This window comes from Triticum dicoccoides, chromosome 2B (assembly GCF_002162155.2).
Source record: "Triticum dicoccoides isolate Atlit2015 ecotype Zavitan chromosome 2B, WEW_v2.0, whole genome shotgun sequence".
Taxonomy (NCBI): domain Eukaryota; kingdom Viridiplantae; phylum Streptophyta; class Magnoliopsida; order Poales; family Poaceae; genus Triticum; species Triticum dicoccoides.
The window spans coordinates 739,129,047-739,137,402 of NC_041383.1; positions in this window are offsets into that span (position 1 = coordinate 739,129,047).

Sequence of the window (8,356 nt, forward strand, 5' to 3'; positions counted from 1 at the left end):
GCGCCCCCACCCTCGTAGATCCACCGATGTACTTCTTTCACCTATATATACTCTTATACCCTAGAAACATCAGGGGGAGCCACGAAACCACTTTTCCACCGCCGCAACCTTCTGCACCCGTGAGATCCCATCTTGGGGCCTTATCCGGTGATCTTCCAGATGGGGAATCGACCATGGAGGGCTTCTAAATCAACACCATTGCCTCTTCAATGAAGCATGAGTAGTTTACCAAAGACCTTCGTGTCCATAGTTATTAGCTTGATGGCTTCTTCTCTCTCTTTGATTCTCAATACAAAGTTCTCCTTGATGTTCTTGGAGATCTATTCGATGTAATACTCTTTTGTGGTGTGTTTGCCGAGATCCGATGAATTGTGGATTTATGAACAAGATTATCTATGAATATTATTTGGTTCTTCTCTGAATTCTTATATGCATGATTTGATATCTTTGCAAGTCTCTTTGAATTATCGGTTTAGTTTGGCCTTCTAGATTGATCTTTCTTGCAATGGGAGAAGTGCTTAGCTTTGGGTTCAATCTTGCGGTGTCCTTTCCCAGTTACAGTAGGGGCAGCAAGGCACATATTGTATTGTTGCCATCGAGGATAAAAAGATGGGGTTTATATCATATTGCTTGAGTTTATCCCTCTACATCATGTCATCTTGCTTAATGCGTTACTCCGTTCTTATGAACGGAATACTGTAGATACATGCTGGATAGCGGTTGATGTGTGGAGTAATAGTAGTAGATGCAGAATTGTTTCGGTCTACTTGTCACGGACCTGATGCCTATATTCATGATCATTGCCTTAGATGTCTTCATTATTACGTGCTTTCCTATAAATTGGTCGGCAGTAATTTGTTCACCCACCGTAATACATGCTATCTTGAGAGAAGCCACTAGTGAAACCTATGGCCCCGGGTCTCTTTTCCATTACATTACATCTCTTTTCCAATATATCGCATCTCTTTAAATCTTGTTTACTATTTTGCAATATTTACCTTCCAAACTATACAACAAAAATAACAAAAATATTTACTTTATTATCTCTATTAGATCTCACTTTTGCGAGTGATCGTGAAGGGATTGACAACCCCTTTATCGCGTTGGTTGCAAGGTTCTTGATTGTTTGTGCTGGTACTAGGTGACATATGCGTTGTCTCCTACTGGATTGATACCTTGGTTCTCAAAACTGAGGGAAATACTTACGCTACTTTGCTACATCACCCTTTCCTCTTCAAGGGAAAAACCGACGCAAGCTCAAGAGGTAGCACTATCACACACGAGCCTATACATAAACCTGTGTGGGATGTACATACGAACGGAAACGTTTTTCCTGGATTGACTATGAGGGATGTACATACGAACGGAAACGTTTCCCTATATTGACTGTGTGGGATGTACATACGAACAGAAACCTATTCCCTGGATTGACTGTGTGGGATGTACATAAGAGAGGAAAGTTATTCCTTGGATTGACTGTGTGTGTGTTATACATATGAACGGAAATGTTTTTCTGGGATTCACCATGTGGGATGTACATATGAACGGAAATGATTGGGTTTCGATGCCTCGCCCGATCGCCCACGAGCTCATTTTGCCCCAGCCTATGTGCTAGGAGGGCCTATCACCGACAGTTTCTAGGTCATGTGGGAAGGATCCCCCTATCGCCCACACTCACTTGGCGACGGTTCCAAATGCCGTTGTGGAAAGGGGCTAAAACCATGTGTATAGCACCTCGTTGTATCAGTTTATAAAGACCATCAAGAAGACCTACAGGCAGGTCATCGAGAGTACTAAGAGAAGTAATGAAGATTAAAATTCAAGACGCCGGCAAGCTAAAAGGTTACAGGCCGGCAAGCTTCGCCCCATCGCTCCACCATGGCAATAGTCAGAGACTTGCCAACAAGTATCAAGCGGGTAGGTGGTTAGGTGAGGCTTGTCGGAATAACTGGCGGCGCCGAGAAGCTAACGAACAACTTTATTGACACCTGTCCCAGGGGTGTGTCGATAAAATAGAAGGTAGTTGTGCAAGCGGTACATGTGGAGATGGATGATACGTCTCCAATGTATTTATAAATTTTAATTGTTCCATGCTATTATATTATCATTCTTGGATGTTTTATAATCATTTTATAGTCATTTTATATCATTTTTGGTACTAACCTATTGACATAGTGCCCAGTGCCAGTTGCTGTTTTTTACATCGCAGGAAATAAATACCAAACGGAGTCCAAATGCAGCGAAACTTTTTGTGGATTTTTTGATGGACCAGAAGACATCCAATGGGTCGGAGAAGCACCTGGGGGTTCCCTGAGGGGGGCACAATCCACCAGGGCATGTCTGGGCCCCCAGGTGTGCCCAGGTGGGTTGTGCCCACCTCGGTAGCTTCCTGCACCCCCTCTTTGCTCAACAAATATGCCAATATTACAGAAACCCTAGGGGAGTCGACGAAAATCAATTCCAGGTGTCGCAAGTTCCAAAACCACCAGATCCAATCTAGACACCATCACAGAGGGGTTCATCATCCTCATTGGATCCTCTCGGATGATGGGTGAGTAGTTCATTGTAGACATACGGGTCCGAAGTTAGTTGCTAGATGGCTTCCTCTCTCTCTTTTGATTCTCAATACAATGGTCTCTTGGAGCTCCATACGATGCAACTCTTTTTGCGGTGTGTTTGTTGGCATCCGTTGAACTTTGAGTTTATGATCAGATCTATCTTTTTATCCATGAAAGTTATTTGAGTCTTCATTGATCTCTTATATGCATGCTTATAGCCTCGTATTTCTTCTCCAATATTTGGGTTTTGACTGGCCAACTTGATCTATTTATCTTGCAATGGGAAGAGGTGCTTTGTGATGGGTTCGATCTTACGGCGCTCGATCCCAGCGACAGAAGGGGTGAGGGAGTCCTGGACTAGGGGGTCCTCGGGTGTCCGGACTATTTGATATGGGCCGGACTGATGGGCCATGAAGATAAAAGCAGAAGACTTTCCCCTGTGTCCGGGTAGGACTCCTATATGTGTGGAAGGAAAGTTTGGTGTCCGGATACATTATTTCCTTCCCTTACAAACCGACTCTGTACAACCCTAGGCCTCTCTGGTGTGTATATAAACCGGAGGGGTTAGTCCATAGAGATCATCACAATTCTCATAGGCTAGACAGCTAGGGTTTTAGCCATTATGATCAAACAAGACGTAGGGTTTTACCTCCTTTAAGAGGGCCCAAACCTGGGTAAAGATTGTGTCCCCTTCCTCCCTTATTACCATTGATCCTCAGACACATAGTTCGGGACCCCCTACCCGAGATCTACCGGTTTTGACATCGACATTGGTGATTTCATCGAGAGTTCCACTGTGTCATCGAAAGAAGGATCGATGGCTCAACTCGTCATCGGCGATGATGCTGTTTCCGGGGAGACTTCTCTCCTTGGTCAACTCTTTGTGCTTGCCGGCTTCGCTCTACGTGCCAATTCAACTCGTCACCTCGAGCAGATCGACAGCTACGCCCCTGGTCATCAGATCAGATTTGGAAGCTTGAATTACATTGCGAATATCCGAGGATACTTGGTATTCAAAGGGTTCTCGGCCTCGGCCGCCGCTCCTCATCTACATGAAGGAAGCCTGTCGGATCCACCATCAGATTCCGCTCAAGGATCGACTCTTGTGCCCGCCCTGATCTTAGATCCAGAGCGGACCACTCTATCCAAAGATGGGAGGATAAACCCCATCGGACTCTCTACCATCATGGACCTTCCTGCCGGAGACCCAGAGGCGACCATGTTGTTAGCGGGCCCAGAGTCAAACAGGGCTCTCCCTGCCATCGGGCAGCCGGACTCGTCTCTGGATGTTAACTCCGAACTCTCGAGGTCTGCGTCTATAGAGCTCGGTGAATCGGTGATTATGGAACCTAGCTCCGTAGGTCCTCAGAAACATGTCCAGCTTTTGCTCCTAAACGAGGCACTGGACCTAATGCGATCTCTCACCATCACAGAAGTATCACTTCCGAACTATGCCCAACCTGAACTGGGGGCTGAGAAGGGGGAATTTATGTCCCACCCACCACCCACTTAATAGCCACTGTCGAGGACCTAACCGACATGCTAGACTATGCCTCTGAAGACATCAATGGTATGGACGACGATGCCAGAGCCGAACCAGGCCAAACCCGCCTGTCACTGGGCGTTGGACGGCCAGTTCTACCTATGACGTATACATGGTGGATACTCCTGAGAAGAATGACAAAAATGGCACTCATGATCCAACTGAGGACAATCCCGTCGAGGCACTACCAAAGCGCCAATGTCAGCGGCACCGCTCACGATCACGTCAGGAAAAGGAAAGCAATATCAGCAACAGAGATAATGACACTCCGGACAATGCCGAGGACTCCGACCACCCCGTCGGGCCTGTGTTCGAGCAGGATGAGAGGGAAGAGGGACAAGTCAACCCCGACGAACTTGTCGATAATGAGGATTTGGAAGATAGTAACTATCTACCGGCCTCCAAGGAGGATGTTAGCCTCGGTAACAAAGATTTCATCATGCCATAGGAACCCCTCGAACAAGAACGCTTCAAGTGACAACTGATCGCCACTTCGAGGAGCCTGAAAAAGAAACAACAACAGCTTCAAGCCGAACAGGACACACTCAATGACAGATGGACCGAGGTCCTAGCTACCGAAGAATACAACCTCGAACGCCCAACAAAGAGCTATCCAAAACGCAGGCTACTACCACAATTCAATGATGAGGCCTTTGAGCCAATACTGTCAAAATACAATCATGCTGATCAATCGGATCGACCACCACGTGGACGAGACAAAGCGGCGAATTATGCCGAACACCAGCCCGTGTCACCTCGCTGTAGAGGCAAAGAGGCAGCAGCTCCAGCCTACACATACGACTTACGTTAGGACCTGGACAATAGAGTTGTCCAGACCAGATCAATCTAAGGATCAAAGGGACGTGCTCCAACACGAGACGACGTCCATCAAGCCTGGCGTGACAAGCATAACCAAGTTCGAGCCGAAAACTGAACACGGATGTCATCCGAACTCTGTCGTGATGTTGCCTGATATAGAGGTGCCACACACCCCATGTGCTTTACCAATGAGGTAATGCAGCACTAGTATTCGGAAGGGTTTAAACCCATAAACATCGAGGCATACGATCGAACGAGAGATCCAGCTGTATGGATTGAAGATTTTCTTCTCCACATTCACATGGACCGCGGCGACGATCTCCACGCCATTAAATACTTTCCTCTAAAGCTAAAAGGGCCAGCACAACACTGGTTGAATTGCCTCCCAGAGAACTCCATTAGCAGCCGGGAGGACTTGGAGGACGCCTTCCGGGACAACTTTCAGGGCACTTATGTTTGACCAGCGGTTGCTGATGACCTAAGTCACATAGTCCAGCAATCCGGGGAGTCAGCCCGCAAACCGTGGACGCGTGTCTTAATTAAAAGGGATAATTGTATTTCTACCCTTAGTTGTGTCCCCCTATACAGGATTGCCCCTAGTTTTTGAAAACACGTGGTCTTGCCCAACCCACTTTGTCGTCTTGTGCTTTTGCCCTTTAACCGTTTGACCATCACTTTGAAAACTTCATAACTAATTCATACCAAATCAGAAAAATGCAAATAAGATACCAAAATGTTTGGGAAAACATCACCTGTATGTCAATGTCACTTGCATTCATGACAAAAGTGTTGGTAAGTGCCTATCCAAGTTTTAGCTCTTATCATACCACCATGAACAGGAAAGTCTAAAACAATTTAAACAATTCAAAAAAAATTGGTGGCAAAGAGTGACAAATGTTTTAAGTGCTTGCCAAGTTTTATGAGGGAATGACATTCGTGGAAGTCGTGGCTGTTTTTTTCCATGACTTCCACGGATGTCATTCCCTCATGAAACTTAGCAAGCACTTAAAACATTTGCAATTCTTTGCCACAAAATTTTTCTTGAAATTTTTAGATTTTATTGTTCATGGTGGTATGATGAGAGCTAAAACTGGGATAGGCACTTACCAACACTTTTGTCATGAATGCAAGGGACATTGACATATAGGTGATATTTTTCGAAACATTTTGGTATATTATTTGCATTTGTTTGATTTAGTCTAAATCAGTTATGAAGTTTTCAAAATGGCGGTCAAGTGGTCAAAGGGCAAAAGCACAACATGACAATGTGGGTTGGGCAAGACCACATGTTTTCAAAAACTAGGGGCAATCCTGTTGAGGGGGACACAACTAAGGGTATATATACAATTATCCCTAATTAAAAAGAACCAAATCGTCGACTGTCCGGACACTGAAGCTTTAGCGTCATTCAGACATAGTGTCTGTGTCGAATGGCTCGCCCAACACCTCGTTCAGGAAAACAGCTTATACTGCACTTATACTACCATAGTGTCCGTGTCAAACTATGGTAGCTCGTACTGCACTTATGACCCGCTTCTGTGCAGGTGAAGACAGCTGGCTAGCTCGTAGAAGCAACATTACCAGCGATCCAGGCACCTCTGAGGCCAGGGATGGTAATCGAAGGCCACGACGCAACAAAAATAAGAGTCGGAACAACAATGAAGAAACCGAGGACACGACAGTAAATGCCAGATTCAGCGGATCAAAACTAGGTCAACTGAAGAAGTCGTTCAAATTAAATAGAGACAGTCCATCCAATTCGGACAAAATATTGGATAGGCCCTGCTAGATTCACGGCACCCCTGACAAGCCTGCCAACCACACCAACAGAAACTGCTGGGTTTTTAAACAGGCTGGTAAATTCAATACCGAACATAAGGGGAAAGGACCTCAGCAAGGACGATGATGAACCCCGCCCTCCGAACATCGGGGGATAGAAGAAGATTCCCCTCGAGGTGAAAACAGTGAACATGATATATGTCACACACATCCCCAAGAGGGAGCGCAAGCGTGCGCTAAGGGACGTCTACACCGTAGAGCGTGTCGACCCAAAATTCAACCCATGGTCAGCTTGTCCGATCACCTTCAATCGCAGGGACCACCCAACCAGTATCCTTCATGGAGTTTCGGCGGCCCTGGTAGTCAGTCCCATCATTGATGGATACCATCTCACTAGACTCCTTATGGACGGCGGCAGCAGTCTCAACTTGATTTACCAAGACACTGTCCGTAAGATGGGCATTGACCCGTCAAGAATCAAGCCTAGTAACACTACCTTTAAAGGAGTAATACCGGGCGTCGAGGCCCACTACATGGGCTCCTTAATACTGGAAGTAGTATTCGGCTCTCCAGATAACTTCCGAAGCGAAGAATTGATCTTCGACATTGTCCCTTTCCGAAGTGGATAGCACGCGCTGCTTGGATGAACTACTTTCGCCTGCTGTAATGCAGTCACATATTATGCTTATTTCAAGCTCAAAATGCCCGCACGGTATCATCACAGTCAATGGAAACATGGAGTGCTCCCTCCATACTGAGGAGCACACCGCGGCCCTACCAGTCGAGGTACAGAACGGACTCATCAAGCCGAACAGCTCATCGGTCATCAAGACCTATGACACTGCTAAGTGGGTTCAATCCACATTACAGCACGACGGCTCGGAGGATCCGGAGCTTGAATAGCAGCTCAGCCTCCGCTGATCTCCCTATAAGGTTGCGGCGCACGTACAGCGCATACATAATTACACACTTAAAATACCTTGGGCAGCACCGCATGCATACTGCGGAAAAGTTCTATAGTACGGCTTGACCCTATTCGGACCTTAACCTTTTTTCTCTTTGTCTTTTCATACTATAGGTTCATTAAAAACCTACCTACCCTACGGTCGTACAAGGGCTCTTTTCCAGGCTCCCCTTTCTTATTTACGACCATCAACTTCTGCTCTCAAAGGATTTCTCACCAAGGAGAAACGGCGCAGACGTGTAGCAGGGCACCACTGGGATCTTCAAAACCACTGCTTTTAGGCCCTGTATAGAAATTTCCGTTGTGTAAACGCTCGACATGTAAAATAGCCTCGATATTCATGGTGTCATCTGTAATAGCACGTCTCGACTTATTAACCAAGATATAAAGGAAACAGTTCATCACCACTTTTGTTTGGTATTGATTTACTTTGCCATCTGTATTCCCTCCTTACTTCAGATTGCCACACGTGCTTTAGTCCGGCCTTAACACCGGAGGTTGTATTCGGCTCCACACGTTTTTAAGTCCGAATACCTATAGGGTACTCTTCAGCGTCCCGAATATTGCACTGTATGCATCGGCTCCGAGTCATGTCTTTGGTCTATAGTTTGGTTGCCCAGCTCCTGTGCTTACCACCTTACGTTTCGCTCATTCGACTAAGGTAGTAAAGGGAGAACTACTGCGAATGTACTT